Raw genomic sequence first — 24,082 nt, 5'->3', positions numbered from 1 at the left:
ACCAGGGACGCGAATTTTACCGGAAAAATTATTCTGGGGTAAAATATAATAATTGTACCCGCATGATTTACATCGAGTGGAAAAATCGATTTCTAAATCATATAAGTATCTCGCCCGACACACGCCTGTCGGTTTGAAAATAATTAATACCATTACGTAAGTATAATAATATTGTATTTTGTATACTATGATACTATACTACTATAGCATTTCCTCGTGCCAATATGATATATTAATATAATTATGTCTATCACCTATATCAAGTTAACACAATATTATAGTGATTATAATTATTTTAATTTGCATAATAGGAAAAGAAAATCTGGACGAGGATACTACAAAAACGAAGAGCGGCAAAATGGAGGTTTGATTGCATCTATTGTGTATACCTACCTATAATATTATAAGTCTTAATTCTCGAGCCGGGCCTTCAATTATCTACTGAATCTACATAGTATATTGTATACAGAGTGATTCACTAAGCATATATTTTTCGTCTCCAATAATGAAGTTATTCAAAATATGATTTTCGGAATCATTAAATATTCTTAAAGACCATTTGTTCAAATTCCAGAGTTTTTTGTACTACTTATGATGAGTGTTCTGTAGAGATACAAATTTATAATTTTCATATGATAGCCACCCTTTTCTTCTGTAAATTATATAGTGGACACGTTTTCTGAAAATGTTGACTTCTCAAAACCAACATTTGAATGAGTAGTTTTTGAGTTATTTAACTTTGTGTAGGTACTAAGGATAATAGGTCCATGATAATGGATTTGGAAGATATGTGGACTATGGTAATTTTAAGATTATATAATTTATATCGATCTTTTAATATTTATAATTTATAAAAATGGTCCAAGTATAATAAATACTAGATCCTATGTTACATATTATATTCCATACTCCTTGTCCACTGACTTATACTATCAGCCCGCTGACACTGTAATATCAGTGATTTTACTCCAAAATGTCTATGTGTGTACCTACTCATTTAACGTTTGAATTATGTTTAACCAACATCAACATTCAACATTTAAAAAAAAATAGCAATTAATAATTTATAGTAAAATAGGAGGGTACCAATTTGAAAATCAGACGTTTGGATCGCTACTTAACTCTAGTACAAAAATCTTAAGAATTTTGAAATATGGTCTTTATAAGTAAATTTGAAAATTCTAAGACTCAAAGTTCGAATAAATTCATTATTAAATGAAAAAAAAAATAGTATAGGGGATTAGCATGCTTGTGCCGCTTGGTATATCACACTCTACGCCGGTATGTTATATTATGCCCACGTTTGTAAATTGTTTAAATATTGTTGAGTTAGGTATGTAGATTTATTTTAAATTATAAAGGCACTAAACTTACAATCGATATTGATGATTTACAATGTATCTATTGTGAAAATATGTTTTTATATTCGGTGACACTCGTCAGTCTTTTCAAATGTAATTCTATAAAAATAAAAACACAATGGTTTTAGAATGGAAAAATCTATTCATTTTACAGGAACAGTGTACGAGTTACGACTCGAGCAAACATAAAATTATACCCTGGATAAAAGAATTGAAATTAAGTTTGGGTACAGATCGCTCGGTTACAATCTCGTCATATCTGGACATTGTTGGTACCTATACCTAGGTACCTAATATTATGTATTTATGTTATTGAATCATATTGAAATAAATATATACATAATATAAAAATATGTTTCATTGTTGTAGCTAGTAAGTTTTATTCTACCACTCATGGCTAACATTATCATAGTTTATCATACTAAACATTATAATATTAATATATGTAAATGTGAAATAGGTATAATACACTACCTAGTATATAGAGTCTAGGTACCTTTATTCAAACTATTTTATCCTTCACCTGTTGACAAGATTTCGGTGGCTTCTAAATAATTATTAAATAAAATAAAAAGGTAATGTTCATAATATATTGGTATTATAATACGTAAATTTATTTCTTTATTATTATAAACATCAATTAGTAACTACCGAACAAAAAAATAAATATTTATGCATATAAAATCAAAACTAAATGTTTTACGTTTAAAATAAAATATAAGATAATAAATTGAATCAGATACTGATATTAAAATATATTTTTAACGAGAACTATATAAAGTATAAACTTGCGAGAAGTAAAACTGATTTTGGAAATATTGCTCAAAAAACCCTAGAAGAAAGAATACAAAGGTTAATCAGCAATCAATTTAAGCAATACGCTTACTAATCATATTATGGTAGAATTAATAAACATTTTTCTTTATATTTCTTCAGTGCGCTTTTGCCCAAACACTATATTATTATCCACGTTGTATAGTATAGTATATATTAATTATATAAACAGTGGTAGCCTGTAGCAGTGTCGGTGACTATATATATAGTTAGGTCGTTTTAACTAAAACGGTGTTAACCACAAAAGTCTATCGTCTCTGCTTAGTATAATGATACTCTTGTCACTATACTCACTTGTGCCATAATACTTACGACGGATTTTTGTAGGACATTGGTTACTATCAACAAGAAATAATATAGAAAATAGTAGAAGATAATAATATATTATGATTATAATTTGAATAAAAAATTTGGTAATAACAAAATATATAGGTTTATTTAAGTCCATAAACACGTGTATTGTACTAATTAATAAGTAACCGTATAAAATAATAGATATTAAAATATTATAATGTATACACTAAACATAATATTATATGAATCTATAAATTTATAATTTTGTAAAAATAATGACCATAATATACAACTGCAACCTTTCGTCGTAATAGTTACAGGCCGCAACCCGTAACTCTAAATAATATAACCACATTGGTTTTGCGGTGACCGACCGATCGCCGCCGGCGCGCAGCCTACGGTCACAGTGCAAATGCATTTATCTGCAGCGTGGTGCAGCAGGGCGCGGTGCATCGGGGCGCGCGCGCGTCAGACCGAAATAGATCGGTACCGATTTAACGCCGATTCTCGATCGCACGCAATCATTCTTTTATTTTCGTCTCCATCCGCCAATCCTCCCCTCTTTCCGTTGCTTTTTTTATCGGTGGATTTTTTTCCCCTGTCTTTCCTTTTCTTTTCTTTCTTTTGCCTTTTTTTTCCACTATGGAGCACACGACGACGATTTGCACACGAGGTGTTTGTCAGCGCATCTGCACCGTCGCCATCGACGTATGCCAAACGACGACGCAGCGATTTATTTATTTATTTATTTTTATTTATATTCTTTTCCTTCTCTCCTCTTCTCCGTTCTTGTCCGCTTTCCATCAAAAGTCAATGAACGCAAAATCGTTGCCCGTGGTAATGTAGCCCGCGTACATTAAGTATAGTTAGGACGTAGCCTAGGTATCTACCTACAGAGTGTCCACCACCGCGCGTTTGACCACGTCGCATATTTGTGCACCGTGAGATCTATTATTTGAGCGATCTTTCCTCCCCTTGGATTTTTTTCTAATTTTCGTTTACTAATATGTACTATGTACGTAAAATATGGAATAAAAGAAATATTTGCTAGCTGCAGACACGATTTGAGATATACTGATTAGCCATCGATTTTTGGCAATGTGATACATTGGTACACCTATATGGCTATATAATATAATATATTATATTCGATTAGCAAACAATTATGTACTGTACTGCAAACGGTAATGTTATCATTGATATAATATCTTGAATAAAATAATGTATATTGTGAGTAATATTATGATGTAGATTGTAAGTACAAACGCGTAGGTACAGTATTCACGAAACTTTAATATCACTTCACTCTATTGAGTACAAAGTATAATATATAGTCGAAATAAATAACATTATAAAATTTTATAATATTATAATATTACATGACATCATCCCCAAAACTAAATAATATCTAATGTTCATAATACTATAATATACCTAGTATATTATATTATCTACCTTCATGTAATTGCACGTTTTTCACAATGTTACTGATATTATATTATACGTAGGTATAATGCGCAGTCTATATGCACACATTGAATAAATGTATTGTGAATTGCGATTTAATATAGTGACACCCAGATGCAAAATACTTTAAAAATTGTATTTATAATTTATATTTGGATCAAATAAATTCGAGATAAAAAATACATGCACAATTATTACAAATTTAATACCTGATACGGATATAACCAATATATAAATGTAATTAATTATAATATAATATTATAAAAATATAGAAGTATTTGAATGAAAACAAATCATAAAATTATAACTTTAAGTCATTTGAATAAATTGACGGTTGCCTTCAAAAGGATAATTTTTTGAAATTATGTTTTTAAAATGTTGAGCATTAACATAATAAAAGCTTTAATGAAGTTAGTTATTGAACATATTCGTTTAATCAGGGTTGAGGAACACTAACTTGTATTTAAAAGAATAAGAAAAATCATTATTTATGGTTAAGTTGTGAGGAAAATCAGGTAAATCGACCTGCTGTGTAGTGAGATAGGGCATCTAACCTCCCCAGTGACTATTGAGTAGGTCATGGATGTTTTAAATGTGATGTATCATTTAATGTGAAAAACGATTCGGTATAAATACGGTATAGGTAATAGGTTTTCTGGTTACACTAATATATTTTGAAAAATGTATTATGAATATTACTTTCGATATTTTTAATGGTATATAAAACTTTTATGGAAACTTGTACTCAATTTTAAATACATATAATACTATCAACGTTGAATATGTCATGCATTTTTATCTACAAAATAATTCGTCAATTTTTGAGATTTTTACGATTTTTGTTAAAATTTGTAGGTACTTAAAACGCTTATGAAAATTTATAAAAATGTACTTAACTATAAACTTACTAAATTTTTTTTTTATTCTAAACAGAAAAATGTTCAATCTTTTAGACGTGCATAAACCTTTTTATCAACATTTGTAGAGAACATTTAAAATAAGTACCTGAAATAGTACCAAAGTATTTTATAAAGTATAACCTTTATAGAAAATGGTATTATAATATTTAAAATCAATATACAAGTATCTATAATTATACGTATTTGAGTATAACAACAAAATATCAAAATCAAATTTGTCTAAAATTTGCATTGCTTAAATATTTCCATTTTTCTGTAAATATTTTTTACATTTTTCATTATATTATTCAGAATTTTAAGGTGACATTTTTACTATAACTCACCCACTCTTAAGGAACAACTAGGTCAACTTTTTTTTTACGAGGAACCACATTCGTAGTTGATGGTTGAAGCGTTTTATCTGCTCCAAAAGATGCATGACAGACTCAAAAATCTTTTTTTTTAATGTAAACACATATTATTGTAAGATAAAAAAACACTTATCGTTTCGCTTGGAATCTCAAGTCAAAAGTACTAAGTGATTACTTGGTTTGTTTTGTTATTAAAAATATACTATAACTCACTACTCACTAGGAAAATACTTAATACAAGATGCATTCAACAGATGTACCTATATATAGTGCTTAAATACTGCTCATCTCTGGCGACTGCAGCAATCGATTCTGATTTTTTTTAATATCCATTAGGGTAATTGAGCTTATAACGCTAGTTTTACTCACGGATTGCAGTGTGCGTTTTGTTTTTAAAACACATAGAGTTGCAAATAAAATGTCTGTGCGTGGGCACGATCTTGATCGTGTAGGTATGCCAGTCTACTTCTATTTACTAAACTAGATAAGCAACTCGTGTCATCAATGAATTATGTTTCACCATTGTGATAAATACGGGAGCATATTATTATTATAAATACAAAAAGAATGTATGCAGTAATATCAGGATATAATATTATTGTTTAAAAATATTTAATAATTCTAGTTAAATTAAGAAAAAAATAACGTGTATAATAATTGTAGTCTCATTGTGAAAAGTCAAGTCGAATTGTGATCAAAAAGTGTTATTGACCACGAATTACATGAGTATCAAAAATATTGGGCTTCTTTTCAATTTATCAAGAATACTGAATAATAGTAATCATAAATTTATAAATTTTATGAAGAAATGCAAATTAACGAATAAACTGAATAAATCAATAATAATAATACGTCATGTAGGTACACTGTAGAGTGGTAAACAATTATAAATAAATACGTAGTTAGCTACCTGCCGCAGATATTATACCGTAAATAACATTTTATATAATTCCATGCTGTTAAACAATAAAAAATAATCTTTTGAATTCGTTTTATTGACAATTCAATTTATTTTTGTTTCATTTACGTATTTCTATTTTATTGAAATCATTTTGATATTTTTCAAAACTAACTGTACCTATACAATAAAAAAAAAAATGTTTCAAAAATATACGAACATTTTTCAAACATTCAACTTATGTATATAGCCTATAGGTATAATATCTGTATAATAAATAATATTATACTATTTTGCTTTAGGTACTCGTTTTTATTAATATAACGATGATTTAATTAATATTTATCATATTTTTTTAAAACTAATTGTGCATTCATTGTTATTTTACCATACGTTTACACCTATGGTATTGGTAACATGTATATCGAATTGTGATTAATGATCACAAATAATGACCATGTTTCAATTTTGTATTTTAGACAGATAAAATACAACAAAACAATTGTTTGGAAAAATTGGAATTTTAACTCACCATAGCTTATACTTAAATCAACAAAGAAATAACAAGCTATAATGAAAATGGTTTATCTTGACATAGGTATTGATATTACTAGGTATTACTATTACGGAACTAGATTTATACCGTTTACAATACTAACTACTATAGTCTATAAGTACCCACGATATTTATAATGGCATGCAAGTTAAAAATATATCGGCAGGTTACAACATAAATATATATCTACATTTTACTGTGGGCTGAAAACTTAAAAAATTAAGTTAATATTTAATTGTAACAATCAACGACTTAGGTTGTACGTACCAGATTCGTGATCGTGGTTTAAAGATAGTTTAAACATATTCTACGTCATAATAAATTTTATCTTGCAAAATGTAATATAGTCTTATATATACCATATACGAGTAAATTGTCTTTACCTCCTCTTTACACGATTATATAATAAGTATACATATTTTAATTTATTGATTAAGACGTTATATTTTCAGCTCTTAATAGTTTCTTTATTATTCGGTAAGATAAGCTTACATAATATGCATTGTAAGTATCTAATATCGGTTAATAATTCCAATGATAATAATATTATTTACTTAAAAAATTACTCAAATGTTTAAAAACGATAGAACTTTCTGCTTCTTAGGATGATTACACCAGTGCTTATATTATATAGCTTAAGCTAAAAATCAAACTTATTAATTATTGGACAACTGTATACCATTTCAACATTATTCCAAATGTCACATAACAGTCGATACAATTTAAAATCAAGAAAAACTAAAAACTGTAGGATAATCATTAAAAATTCTATATTTCCGCAAAAGTAGGTATAATAATTGTATTAATAAAAAAAGTTCTAGTATCTGTTACCAACATGATATCGAAACTTAAGTTAGTATAATAGTCTGCTATTATTATTAGTAGTTAATTTACTTTGGAGAATTTATACTACCCAATACATAATATATTAATATACATGTATATTGCATTTATAGTTTATACACGTAAAATATATTTGTTACTTCAATGCGTTTCAAAAAGTAAAATCGCGTGACTTAAAACCGTCGAAACATTCGTGGAATCATCTAATCAAGACCGGAGTGCAATTGGAATGTAATAATAATAAAATCACTGACGTATATTACAGTTGTGATATGAACATCAAAAATCGTGTGTAATAATATGTATATACCCACGTTAATACATATAATATATTATGTATATATATATATTGTATCTATAAATAGAAAAAAGCTTTTATATACGGTCAATGATAAAAATTTTCAAACCCAAAATCCAAAAAGGCTTAGTAAAAAAACTCAATAGATTTTCGTTTACGCGTGCTCATGAATATAACGATATGCTATTTTTAATAAATCATAATCAGGTTATTAAGCAACGGTGATGATATTACGCGAATAATAAATACAATAATATAGCCTCGGGTGTCATAACAACACATTAGTAGGAAGGTAGGTCGTAGTCAATAATATGGCTTAGGTATAAAGGTACAAAAATATAACACATCGATCATTATATAAATTATAAGACATATGCAAGTGATCAACGATCAAGCTACTGTCACTACCAACTATATACTGTCACCAGGATTTAAAAATAAGTATACGGCGTTGCACTTTATCCGTCGTAATCCAAATCATCAACTGTTAAAAAAACGCATGCACACACGCACGCACACATAATACCTATATATATAGACGATGCTCGAGTCGACCCTCAGGCTGACGACAACTGTTTGATATATTGTACAGTGGTGGGGTAGCGTAACTTGAACATTTTGGCCAGAGAACGAAATTTTTAATGAGCCCCCCCCCTTATTATATAGGCTCACGACGAGCAGGTTGAAACCGAAATCAGATTGAACATTTTTGTTATTGGACCTAAATGATTGTTCGTCTTTAAAGTCACATAATATTACCTACATACGTATTATAATATGATATACTGGTACCTACGGGAACAGATGAGTTGTGTTATATTATGCACTACCGCGAACGTCAGACACGACCTTTCCCTTCTCTACTAAATATTATGCATTTTTACTTTTTGGTCAACCTGACAGTTTTCATCATAGAACAAAAATATAGGAAACCGAATTCGAAATAATTGAGCAGGGGCGGTGAAGAATAAATTTACAAAAACCGTAACAAAAATAATATATTTCTCAAGTTTTTGAGGTCCATGCTGATTCCGCCTGATTACGACATTATAGCGCAGGAAAAACATTTCCGTAGGGTACTAAATTGTATGATATGTATATTGACGAAAGTACCTATGACATGTGTGACGTGTGTCAGTGTGTGCAAATAACAAGTTGTCAAAACAATTTTATTAGCTAATAACATTTTTTTCGTTGGGAAGTTGACTGTGAAATATATCAAAAACACAATCGCTTGCGTCAACCGATATGGAAAAAGATGTGTCGCATTTGTCTCAGCAGACGATGTATAATATATAAAGCCCACGTACCTAGCCATACATATTATGTATATTGTATAATATTATAATACATAAAGGCTATAGAGTTCGAGCACTAGACATTTTTCGACGTTGGAAAAACAAAAACCACCAAAGTTTTTACGTGGGCAAGCACCAGTGTGTTTGTGTTTAATTTTGTCATTAGTTTTTAAAATTTTGTATGGCGGCGCACATAGGAACAGGTACCTAACCTAACCTAAACCCTAGTTTAGACGTCAATGTTAACTAATATGTTTCTACTATATTCCTTGCAGTTGTAGCCCACAATATTGTCGCTCCCCGTAGTCTTCATAAACTTCACTCCGGAAGAAAACTTTTTGAAATTTATGTAATTACCTATAAAACATACGACAGTATACTTCGCATATCCCATATATAGTTTAGCTGTCCGTATAATTTTTTATGTTAGAGCTCCTAGACAAAATCACTGATTTTAAACCAGAGGGCAAGATTTAAGCTTGATGATAAACAAAATGATGTGGTTCTATAGGTATATTTGGTTTTATATACTTCAATAACCATAGGTTAAATCTGTATTAAATATGTAGGCAAGTACCTAGTCAATTAAAAAAAAAAATAATTGTAATATATATTAAGATTAATTTTTATTTATATATATCATCCTTCGTTCAATATTTTAATAAAATATAATCCAGTAGACGTATAAGTAGTGCCTAATGCCTATAGAGTATAGACTTATCAATGAATTTAGATAGGTACCATATTTATATAACACTACGATATTATTTGATTATTAACACTTAATTCAATTATGGAAGTGCACAAAAATAGATGAAAACATAATACGTGTTAACAGTGTTATATACCATATACCATCCAACAATATTGGCAGTATAATAATACCACTAATATCAGTCAATATGTATAATGTTTTGTTTTACCAATAAATGTCACTTTAATTTTCGGAAGAATTCTCCTTTTTATACATTCAATTTTAATTGAATAATTTGCATGCATGCATAATTAATTTTTATCCGAACCGTACTGCAAAACGTTTAGGTACCGTTGAGAATAAATACCGTTATTTTGAAACTCATCGGTGCTTAATAATTAATATTTGTACTGCGAGGTCAGTAAAAAATAAAGGTATAATTCACGCGGGTACATCGATTTGTTATGATACGTCGTTGGTACAGAAAATATATTTGACGTGAAACAGTATATTATATTTGTTCTCATACAGTAGTGTGTACACATCAATAATATTATATTTTATACCTATATATAAATTATTATTGTTATTGACTTCTTTTTTTTTCTCGAATTTGCATATAATACATATTTCAGTTAAGTCCGCTGATGTGTAAGAACATACTCTTTTTATTGTAGATATCATTTTTTTTTTTCATTTTATATACATATTATACGCATATATTATATAGAATAAACGAAAATAAATAAATCACGAACTCGTTTTGGCCAGTTGTAGGTATATAAATCGAACACTATATACGTTCTGTATAACATAATTTCATATATTGCACTGATATAATATACGTTGTACACTTTTGCGGAAAAAATACAATGAAACTTGTATTATATGTATTATTTCTTTTGAAGAAATGAAAGATATTACGACTTTATTATATTTTAGTTTCGTCCATTGTCATAAAAAATATCTCTTGTATCGGCACCTACTCTGTTGATATTTATTATTATTATTATTATTATTGTTATTCGTAAACAGGTATTGACGTATCGTTAATCGAGCGCATATTACCGTCGAGTAGAATGTATATAATATTGACTATCTATACACTATGCAAATTTCCATCGATATCTGCACGTCTCTTCGTCGAGATAATGTGATATAAGTATACTATACTAGAATTTCTTTCACCGCGAATTCCCCAAAAAATCTAAACATCGGTAGAATTTATATTTACATACATTATTACAAGTTGCTTTCAAAATAATATAATACCTGAGCAATTTTCAACAATAACATAGCTTTGTAATAATTATATAGCTACCTAGGTATATATTGTAATGTCAACATTAAGACTTATACTCGTTTATTTGTGTAATTTAATGTTTTATGTAAATAGGTGATTCAAAGACGGGCCCAATGGCCGAAGAAGAGACAACGCAGTAGACTTATAGATATAGCTAAATTTTTTTTAAACGTATTGTTAATATTCGAAATAATACGAACAAATGTTCATTTCCCTACTGAATTAGCTATACATATATAGGTGTACACGTGTACACCTGTATATCTTTTTTAAATCAGTGCAATGAGTAGGACGCAACAATGGATGAATTAATACATAAATGTGTGTCTAAATGCTGAGATATATCTGTGGTCACAGAATTATTATACGCACAGGATTATACGAGAAATTGGGCATAAATAATTTTTCGTGCAATTTCACGTGGGCAAACTGGAATCTTATTTTAATTCCCGGAGTTTTATATAGTCAAATTTATGGCAATTGGCAGTTAATCATGTTGAAAACAAAAAAAGAAACCTCTTTTATAACTTTATACGCGTCTTGTAATAACATTTTAAAAACCATAATATACTACTGTAAATCATAATGTTCTTACTTTTTATAGGCGCAGATGTGAAGTACAGTACAAATCTACAAATTAATAATAATAATAATATATCGTTATGAATTACATTCTAATATAGTACACAATATATTGTTTCGTGTATAATATATACCCATTATCTGTATTCAATATGGATAAAGAAATAATTTTTATAAGATTTAAATTAGAAAACGATGTGATAAGTGACGAGTGTCTAGTAATTTAATAAAATATAGTACGGATTATATAGATTTAAAATTAAAAATACTATTTTTTTATTCGTTTTTTTGAGTTAATAATATATAATATGTCTCATACCATTACCTAGTTATTAATGCGGTGTTTCATACTAATAAAAACATTTTAATATTAAACCAAGCTCTTATGTTGCATAAAATAAAAATACCACTTCTGTATATACCGCGCATACTATATTACTATACAAACTATAAGTCGTACCTATTATTGCATTTTTTAAAACAATATTCTCTGTGCATTTTAGAACCGACCGTCGATCCGACTATTAAAAATGATGAATTCAAACACGTTGCGTTATTACGTTTTGTGCATCGTTATGAATTGAAAACATTTATAACAGAACAGTTTACGAACATAAATTACGATGTGCCACACGAAGGCCTTCGTTGTTATAGTTTATTGCACACACAGAAAAAAAAACAATTTGTTTAAAAACTGACCTAACCCAATATGAACGGCAAATACGGCAATAACTACGAAAATAACTTTCGTATTTTAATTTTTGTTTTAAATCATTTATGTTTTTACTTCCTATAGTTGTATAGTTTTAAATGTATTTATTCATGCTTTAATCGTACATTTTATGTTCCCTTAATTTAAGGTAGATTCCTTTCGTTGAATAAAAAATTGTGCATAATAATATAATATATTATAGTTAAAAGTGTTTTAAAAAATCAATGACTTCCAGGAAAAAGTGTGTAAATACCTACTACTTACAATGTAATTTTACTAATAAGTTAAAACTAAACGAATACTTTTCTATGGTTTGATTAATTATTGATATATGTAATATACTAATAGCTAATACAGTAATACCCAAAAACCAAATGAAAATTAATCATTTATGACTTATTACTTATTAGTATCATATTTTCTAACTTACCTACGTACTTATTTATTGTTATTATTATTTCTATTACTGCATTTAATATAAACATTTTAATTTAAATAATGTATATTTATGATGGTTGAACCAAATATATATTTATGTAATTTGAAACATGAAACGATTATTCTGTAGTGTTGACTAAAAATAGTGTCTATAACTAATTCAACACTATACAGGTGTTGTACATAATATTATATACCTAATGTGTACCAATACGAATGTAACATGAAAAAAATATATAAAACTTAAGCTAATAATTAGTTGTTATAATAGTACAGAAATTAGAAATATTTTGAAGATATACCTATTTTAAAAACAAAATGTTTCACGCAAATGAATATTATTCACGGTTTTAATATACCTATTAAATAAAATAAAAACTATAGGAAATATTTAAATTTGAAAAATAGATAACGTAGGTATACATGGATAAAAAATTATTTTTTTCAATCTAATTCTTTTATATTATTATATGTATGTATAGTAAAGTCTTTAATAAGGTAAGAAATCATCACTTCATTTCATAATCAAGATAATAATATTTCATTAGATATATTTGTATTTATCAAATAGGGACGTTATTGATCACTCCCACATATTATTTCAATTTGTTAGATGATAGTCTTCAACTGAAAAACCATACAAATTAGGTACTGATAAAACAATGACACTTCATATAAATAAAATATTATGCAGGTGAGAACCTAAACTAAAATCGATTGAAACATAGTCACTTTTTTACGTTTTCATTGTGCCACCTGTCCACCTACTACTCTACTATTATAATTTAAATATTGTTTGTAGTATATATTATTAAGTACATACTAGGTACTTAAAGGTTATACATTATTTTCAAAACATTGTTATATGACATAAGTTTTTTTTTCTAAATATCGGGGACGGAATTAAAAACTTTAATATGTACATATTTTATTAGATATAGGTGTTTATATATTTTCTTCAATATGACAGTAATACAGTATCAATTGCATAATACATAAAATTGTAAATCATAATTTATTTCGTGAACACAATAAGTTGAGAAGTTATACCGTATCGGTTCTTCAATATTTAATTATTTAAATATGTTTATTTTACTAATGGGTGTAATACTGTAGTTTATTCGATCACGAAAGTATTTGGTACAGTTCAAGATAGATTTCTATACAATTTGAACTGTAGGGAGATAAAGATTTTGAAATATTCTCTATGGTCAAGCTCATCTTAACCGGTTTATATTAAACTAATAGAAAACAGGATTATCTGCTTTTTTAACAATTCAAAATAAACATCTGGTCAAAAGAATTTAATTATATCATGTATTTCAATTTTTGCCAAAAATTAAGAAAGTTTTCTCTCTGTACTTTTACAAATACCTACATACACGGTACACACTATACATAATTACACGTAAATCAATTAGAAAAATAATTGTCAAAAAATTAAATCACTGAAATATTATTTAAAATATAAAAAACAACTCTACTAAACGTACCTGAACATTTATAATATAAATGTAAATATTAGTAATTTAATAGAATAAGTAGTCGAATAGTATGCTATTTTTTTCTTCTTACAAGTGTACGTATTTTATTAATAATATTAACAAATAGTAAAAATATTTTCGTGAAGTACAATTAATTATTAATTAAAAAAGTTTTAGCTCATAAAATCCTTTCAACTTGTTCATTTTTACCGGTCTAGGTAGCTAGGCGGCATACAGCATGCGTAGGCATAATAATATTATAAAGAAAGCTTATACAATAATGAGATGCTTCGATTCAAAAAAAAAAAAAAAAATGATAAGAAAAAAATTTCAGCCCACAGTGGTAAATAAGAAGAAATAAAAAAAATAAATACTAATTCATGATAAATACCTTCATTATAATGTTCGAGGTAAATGGTTTCGTGCAAAAAAAAAATTTAATAAATGTAAAAAAAAATAACAAACACTAAGCACGCGCTCGCGCGCACAGACTCACACACACACATATACACACAAACAAAATCAAAAACAAAATACAAATAGGTACGTACTGCGGTGTGTTGCGTCTATTTATACGACAATGTGATATATATTAAATTATTATTGTTAAACATGTGTAATTATTGTTTTTTTATTGTTGTTGTACGTGCGTCGGTAACGTTTGGTGTTCAAAAACCGGACGCGGGATATAAAAATTTGAAAAAAAAAATTTGAAATTGAAAAAACTTTCGGCGGGAAGTCGAAAATATTCTTCCGGTGCAGGAAACGTCGGACGCAAACTCTGGAATCCCCGAGAGCGCGATAAATATCCTCGTGTACGATATATTATAAAAAACGACGGTCGGCACGACGACGACGAAATCCGGGATCGGGGACACGTGACACGGACCAACACACGGCTGACTGAAGTGAAAATTGTTGCGCGCGGTGGCGGCGGTGGCGATGCGATGCGATGCGATTCGGATTCGCGCGGTGCGAAAAATCCGCCCCTCCCCGCTCCCCACCAACCGCGAGCGAATCGTACGCGGCGCGCGGGGTAGGGGACGACGGCGGCGGCGGCGGCGGCGGCAGGTACATATACCATAATAATAATATTATTGTAGTGCGATAAACATAAATACATTATAATAATATGCAATTCTAACCATTATTGTCATTACCACCATGCCTAACCCCCAAATTGTTTTGTTTTTTTTTGGGTTGGGTGGGTGGATTGGGGGGGGGGGGGGTGTCATAGAGGGGCGACGGCACTTGGCGCGCGATCGCGTACTACAAATTTTATTCGATGAGGCATCGAGTCCGTGGCCGTTACTCACCTCTGCAAGCGTCTCGACGTCGTCGATGCTGTGGCGGCGGCGGCGTCGGCGCCGACCGGTAGACGCCGAACAACTGTCGTCGTCCGCTGCAGGACGGCGCGCGGCCCGTCGTCTGTGCTCTCGGCGGACGGAGACTCGGAGGCGGCGGCGTCGTTCTTCGGCCGTGCCGGTTTACACACTGTACCGCGGCGACGGCGACTGAGACGACCGGAGCGCGAGACGTGTTGCCATGCGGAACGTTGACGGGACACTATTATTATTATTATTATTATTACTATTACTATTAAAATGATAATAATACCGTACCGCGTAAAGAGGTGTACCATGCGGGCGCGCGTGGTGTCCGTCCGTACGGCTCGCGGCGGCGGAGTCGTCACGTCATAACTAGACGACGAGAAAGCGTGACGTCACAGTTGTCGGCTGGGGGGGCGCCGTATATCGATCGGACCCGGCTTTACGTCACTGCTGCCCGACGACTGCTGAGCGGGCGGGCGGCGCGGTCTTCGTATTATAATAATAATAATAATATTATAATACATAATATTATTATTATAGCCGTAGTAACGGTCCGACGACACGTCATCGACGACGCCACCGATGCCGCCACCGCCACCACCCCCGGCCGTCGGCGTAATTCTCTTTCGGGGGGGAGGTCGGGGAGGGTTTAATCACGTTGAGTGGGGTAGGTTTTTTCGCGTGCACAATATCGCCGGACGCGCCGTTATCGGCGGCGGGGTCGCGACCGGCCGGCGGGGGCTGCCGGAGACGCGCCGACGATCGTTCGAAAAACCGCGACGCGTTGAATACCTATATACCGACAATTATTAGTTTGTTATCGATATAATTCCGTCGCCGTCGCCGCCGCCGCCGCACTTACTGTTTAATAATGATATACACCTACACGTCTGCGCGTCTATATTGTAATCGCAGTGCCATAATAATGTCTAAGTTCACTTTCGAGTTTGTCCGTATATATAGTATGTACGCGTTATTTGTATATATTACCCGGCGGCGGTCTGTATATATATATATTATATATATATTTATTATATTATAAAGGTAGTTATAGGTGCCCACCTAATTTATTACACATCGGGCCGTATATCAACGGCGAGAAATCATCGGCAAACCGCGATAGATGGGAATATTATTTATACGCACTCACACACACTCTCATACACACACACACACACACACACACACACACACACACACTAATAATATGTATAAAAATAGCATCATTTTTATTATTATTTTATAGTATATAATATCCGCCGACTGCAGTAAAACGGTCTTACCTATATATATATATAGCCTTTCGTAGGTATACATTACGATTACGCTTTTGCTTATATACCTCTCGCTGGCCGCAGTGAAATGCCGATTGGCCTATCCGAACGCGACGTCCCACACAAAACGAATAAAATCTAGGGGGGTTAGATTATTTACTTAACTTATATTATTTTAACGTTATTTACACCGCAGCGAACCAATAGTAACGGAAAAATATAAATCATTATCATACACATAATATATAATAGGTACCCGATATTGTATTAAAATATGTGCTTTTACTACTGATTTGAAAGTTTGGAAAATATATATAAAAATACCCAACGAATTATTATTATATTATACGCGTTTTGTGATTCGTTTATTCTCGTTAGATTTATAGGATTTATGTTTTGACGTGCAAAAAGATTATTGAGAACTTGTGACATACCGGTGCCTATCATAGTTAGTGCCAAAGTGCCTACTAGTATTTTATACTGTATTAATAATTATATGACGGATAATATGATATTATTGTGAGTTGTGGCACGATGAATATAATATATTAGTTATTACCGTTCATTTAGGATAAAAAAAACTCGTTAGAAACTATAGGTTTTAATCAAACTTAAATAAGTCCTGCGACGGTAATGATCATATAATGAATAAAACGCGTTCATTAAAATTCTCCGATAATTACACATCAACATTATAGCGATCAGCCAGGTATGGGTGGGCGCGCGTTTAATATCAACAATATTAGCAGTCGTCTCATATTATACTTTATAACGTTTTTTTATTTGCAAATGTGTTTCTGAACTCAAAACGTAGACGATGATGGTATAATGATTGACAAAGTACACAACAACACTATTTAGCGTACTGTAATATTTTATTCAATCCGATCGTGTAAAACATAATAATAATATATCTAACAGTCACGGGCTCGTGGCGGTCATGAATCATGATGTGGCTACAACTTGTATTTACTGCATGTGTATAGATTCATAATATGTTATAGTGCCGTTGTCACAAAGTCATAGATTACTATTCATGACTACTTATACGTAAAACTTGAATAATGACAGTTCGTTGAACGTTGAACCTATCCGTTAAGACAAGACGTGTTGAATATGGGTAGCTGCGCAGTGTTTTCAATATTATTTAAATTATAATAATATCTATACAAGTCATATATATCGAATAACTATCAGAATTTCTCGTGAAAATAGGTATATATGATAAAACGAATAGCGTATTGAAGTATTCCGGTAAAGTAATATATTGAATTATGCTTTTTATAGTTGCAAATAGGTATAGAATATTATTATATTATGGTGTTCATTTATCCTTAAGAGATTTCTCCAATGGATCGCAACGTCCATTATACATTTATAAAACATAAATCTATGTAAACGCATCTGCTGGGATCGATCACGATTACCTATAACGCTCAGCACATAAAATGACATAGGTACACCAGTTGCGCGCTAGACTTTAATCGCACATGGTTCAATGCGCTCAAAGTTCACCTCGTGAATTATCGGTACTTAAATACCAATAAAATGTACTTTGCTGTATACATTTACCGTATTGAGTATACAGATAAACAATGCGTCAACATCGCCTATGGAGTGTTGTAATCAAATCAAAAATAATATAAATATAAATAAAAAAAAAATCCTGTAGAACGAGTGCAAAAATTATGAAAATACGTATACCTACGGCAAGTGAAAAGCAACAAGAATTGAATAAATATCGCACTGTTATACACTGCACGCGTCAACTTTAGATGCATCATGCATATCATTATTGTTAGGATGTTGAATTTATTTGCATCGGCGCATAATATTGTAATATGTTTCCCAAAAAACCAATAATTGCGTCTTGTGCGTATGTAACTATATAATAGTATCGTCGTGATGGGTAGGTACCTATATATTATAATACAATATCACCTGTAATAATACGCGGGTGTGGAAATAAAAATTTGTAATTCAATTTCGTCGGCACAATTTATACGATGTTATAAATAAATTGTCATCTATATTGATGCAAGCGTGTACGGTACACAGCCAAGCGCATATTATTATTATTATTATTATTATTATATTATACTGCGTCGTTTGAATATAATTATATCTGCCGACTTTTACCTTGTACCGATAGCAATCTCATGATTTTTCATAAACAAAACCGTATAGGTACGTACGAACTGCATTAACGGGCCGGGCATTATGTCTGGGATGTAATACATATAATACGTAAACCCGTTAAGCCACCCATCCGTGTTTTTTATTTTACGATTGTGTTTATTTTTTCGAAGTTTTTTTTTCCTTTTCCGGATATCACAATTTTTATGCCAATCTCATACACTGAGAATATTTTACAGCTGTTCAATTTGTAGGACAATATTATGCTTAACCGGTTCCCGATGCATCGCTATATGGCACTACAAACTATAAATCAGCAATAATTGTCAAATGTTTGTTTTTTTCCTGTTTTTTTTTTTTTTTTTTATAGGTTTTAAGCATAATATCCAAATACTATACGAATTTCGATTAGGTATTTAGGGCATAGGTCGGGTGCCTATAGTTATTTGCGCATATCATTATAAGTACCCTCCCTATAGGTACCTACCATATATTATTATATATTAGATACAATATACATTATATTCACTCAATAATATTTTAACCACCGTGCACCTTTACCAAAAAATTTCATAGTATTTGCACATTATGTTATTATAACTATATGAAAGATTAAACCTAAAATCACTATCGTAAACAACATAATGTGTTCCGCTACCAAATGCATTAATGCATCATAATATTATTGTTAACTCATAGTATAAACTGAAAACAATATTACGATTTAAGAACAATACAGTTACAAAAAAATATTGTAATATATAAATATATGTATGTATATATGTATAATTTAATAAATAATCATTTGCCGAAAAAAAATCTTAAGATATTTATTTAAAAAAAAAAAAAAACTACCAGAACAAAATATCTGTTTGTTTTATATTGATCTTCGAAATATGTGTATTATACTATTATGTATTTGTGTACACTGTGCTTACGACATTTTTATAAGCTAATTTCACTTTATTCGTTTATACTGTATACGGGAAGATTATCATTTGGTTTTATTTTCGATTATATTTATGAGAGTTTTATTAGATATAGGTACCTACTGCTGCAGATTATTTGAGTTAGAAAATTCAATTTAAAATTAGATATAGAGTACCTATGCCTAGGTACGTAATACAATTATATAAAATTGATAAAGTAAAAAAAATGTATTTGTTGGGTACCTATTTATCGATATTTAACGTTAAAACAATAGAATAACAACACGTCGTTGAGAAATACATATTTAAATCGAAATCAAATTTTAAAAAAAACATCGACTAGACTATATTATTAGAGTTTGAGCAATTATTGTAACCCATAAAGTATTAAAGTGCCTATATATGCTATATTAAAAAACATTTAACCTTATAAATTTATATAGGTATACCTATACACATTTTTTTAGCATCGTTTATATTGCATTTTTAAACCTTTCACACATTCAAGGATTGATAAATTATTGGAAATTATATGAGAATAATATGTGACATGCATTAAAACGCTGAATATTCATTATTTTATTAAAAAAAACCGCAATGTCAGCAATACGTAATAAAAGGTAAAGTATGTGTTTTTTTTTGTAATTTAGAGTAGGTAATCCTGTTCCAGGAAATTCATGATTAAATAGACTATTATTATAATTTATAGAGTCCGTATATTATATTTTCTATAGGTACCATTTATTGTTTATAACTTTTCAGATTCGAATAAATGTATTTACCACAGTATAATATATTTACTTGGAGCTTTTAAAATAATGACATAGGTACCTATTGTAATAAAATTGTACGCAAAACCAAACGAATTTGTCTGAATATTTGACACGTCATTACCTATGATGACCTATACATAATATATAATATAATATATTATCAACAATAGTTTTTTTACTCTTGTATTTCATTTTTAGTACGGAAAACTATGACTTTCTAATATAGATAAATATTAATATAAACTAACGTCTAACATGATACCAGCTATTACCTACAGACTACAGTATATAATATAACAGTAGTGTTGTAGGTACTCGTATATATGGGTTAGTATACAGGGTGATATTTGAAGCATGCTCACCCTATGTTTATGCTGAAATTATGCTTATAATATATTTAAATTATGATTTTTGGAATTTTTAAATACTCTTGAAGACCACATTTTCGAATACTAGAGATATTTTATACTAGAACCAATCCTGTAACAATATATACTTCTATTTTCAAATAGGGACCCCATTTTTAATTTTTAATTATTAAATAGATATATTTTTTGAGAATTTTGATGTTTCTAAATCAAAATTAGAGTGAGTAGTTATTTCGAGTTATATAACTCTGTATTCTAAGGATTATATTATGTCTATGGTAATTTGTCAAGTAGATTCTTACCTCCTATCCAACCCCAATCTAAGTTAGATCACTTAGATGATTTTAAAATGTTAGTTATTATTATTGATCTATCAATATAAATTACTTGTAAAAATGATCCAAGTATAATAAATACTAAATATAATATTACATTTTTAAGGATTTATTATTCTAATAAACATTTTAATAACTCTGTTACTACTCATTAGAATTTTAATTTAGATACATCCAAATTTCAAGAAAATCATTTGCTAAATAATTTGAAGTAAAATAGAAGTGTTTTCTTTTGAAAAAAAGAAGTTTGTATCAAGACAGTCCGTAAGTAGTACAAAACATATCAGGAAGTATGGTATTTATGTAACGTTGAAAATTCTAATAATCATAATTCGAATTAATGTGCTATTGAAAGAAAAAATGAGGCTGAGCATGCTTAAAAAATCAGCCTGTATATGTAACAGGTGCGTGTTCTAGAGGATTTTACGATTGTACTCATAAAATAAATTCAAATATGTCACATATTCGAATATTTCAGGAACTAGTGAACATTCCACTTTTCCATGAATATGTCCACACTAATATGCGACCAAGTATACAAATAATTAGCACGCAATTAGCATGCATTAGCATAATCGTCAGATTTTTCAATATAATTTTTACGAGGTATTTAAAAAAAATACTTGAGTGGGGACTAGTGTAACGTTAAGCCAACCTCACTCAAGTAAAATATTAATAGTCTTAAAAAAATTGTTATTAATTATAAAAATACTATTGATGAAATCTGCAATATTGCAAATTTCTACAAAAAAACACGTCTTACACTTTACCAAAGTCACCCATTTAAAAAAAAAAATACATTTTTAAAATATTTACTCTAATAATATTATCTCGTAATTAGCACAAATGCACATTAAATCGATTTATTTGTTTCAAAAATTCATTTTTTCAATAAGGGATATGTGTGCTAAATTAAATTTAGTCCCTAGGGTTTATTGGAAACTGTTTTAAACACAAAGGTAAATATGATTTACATATAGGTTAGTTATTAATCACAGTTTTTATGGGATCAATAACTTGAGAGAATGTCAGCGCACTATTTGTTTTCTATCTCAGGCACTAGAATAATATTTTTGAGGTTGACATATCGATTTGACTGAATATTGTCCCAACAAATTTAAATTCTTAAAATATATTTTTTTAAAGTCAAATAATAATAAAATATAAAATCGATATTATGACGATATGTCAAACCATAAAAAATATTAACCTCTTTAATTTTTGTAAAAGGAGATTTTACTCTGGTATCACTCTGATATCACTCAAAAATCATAAGAAATAATTTTACGTGTAACTATGCGTTTTATTTATGCTGCGCGCATGTCTAAGAGAGAAAAAAATATTGCGTTGATATCCGCTTAAAAGTTATCATAATTATACAAATTAGGCTTTAATCTTAGGTTTTAATGCCCTATACAAATATTAGGAATATTTAATATAAATCTGTAATCTGTATGTTTAGTGTTTACATTTATAAAAATATATTAATCTTTAATTATTATATAATTAATATCTTTATCATTTTCGAAATAAATAAAAAAAACAACTAACAGAAAAATTGTGATAAAAATCATAGATTTGGTAGTCTAAAAATAGTACAAATATCATTAATTTTTAAGAAATTAATTGCAGGGTTTTTGAAAAATGGGTTGAAAGCGATATATTTTTTACCGCATGTTTTGCACTTAAAGCGAAATAGTATTAATGGATAAAAGTTTATTTGGAATAAACTGAGTAAATATTCTTGTCTATTTCTAAATGATTAATTATACGTTAAGCATGTGCTTGTAAAATACTTAAACTAAATCACGAATAAAGGATGAGTAAAATCTTTGTTTTGTTATTTTCTTTACATAACAAAAAAAAAATAAATGACATATCCAAGAGGAAAGAGTCGTTCCATTTAGCCTTCTGGGGACGACCTATGAAAAGACTTTAATTTTTTAATCGAAAAAATTACTTAACTTATTGTTTACCACAATCAATTTTGTCATCAATAAAAAGTCTGTTTATGTTAGATGTTTACAAAAATGTTCATTGCCGAAACAGTTTTTGTGATATAACGAAACTATGAGTAAATAAATAAAATATCAACCATGAATAATTGCCAGTACCTAATAGTCACATTTTAATTATTTTAACATAAATGATGTACTATCTTAATTATTCTCAAGCATTGACAAAATTATATATTTATGGAAATTTATAAATTTTAAATTATAGATCCCACCGGTTAATCATAGCTTTTTGGCCTGACAAGCGGTGTTGTGTACCTAATGGTATCTTACAAGTTTTAATTCAATACGTGTTTGACAGTCGACTGTTATACACGTGTGTGTAGCGTGTGTGCACATTTTATAGCTACTGGTAGCACACTGCCACCTCCGATAAACTGACGTATTATGTATGGGAAATATGTCTATTACATAACTATCTATTTGATCGCCATAATATTATTAAGAGGATGTCAGCGCAATATTCGCCTTCACCCTGAATGAATTTTTTATGATTTTTGAGTAAGTAAATTTATCTATTACAAAAACTAGAGAGGATAATATTAATGAGAGTATGACATATCATTATTCTCTATCGTTTTTTGAATGA

At 29.7% G+C, this 24,082-nt stretch overlaps 1 protein-coding gene across 2 annotated transcripts in view; it reads right to left on the bottom strand.

Annotated features, from left to right (window-relative positions):
- LOC100162780 (probable nuclear hormone receptor HR38) overlaps nucleotides 1–15,295 on the bottom strand; it is an 88,739-nt gene extending 73,444 nt beyond the window's left edge. The window contains exon 1 of one of the 2 annotated variants that reach the window (XM_029489573.1): nucleotides 14,724–15,295. The gene's annotated coding sequence lies outside the window, so the exon portion shown is untranslated. The remainder of the gene's footprint in view (nucleotides 1–14,723) is intronic. The other variant, XM_029489575.1, reaches the window with a different exon arrangement.
- Between the last annotated feature and the right edge of the window lie 8,787 nt (nucleotides 15,296–24,082).

This window comes from Acyrthosiphon pisum, chromosome X (assembly GCF_005508785.2).
Source record: "Acyrthosiphon pisum isolate AL4f chromosome X, pea_aphid_22Mar2018_4r6ur, whole genome shotgun sequence".
NCBI lineage: Eukaryota > Metazoa > Arthropoda > Insecta > Hemiptera > Aphididae > Acyrthosiphon > Acyrthosiphon pisum.
Note: the sequence above shows the minus strand (reverse complement) of the source record. Positions and strands in the feature narration are given on the sequence as shown.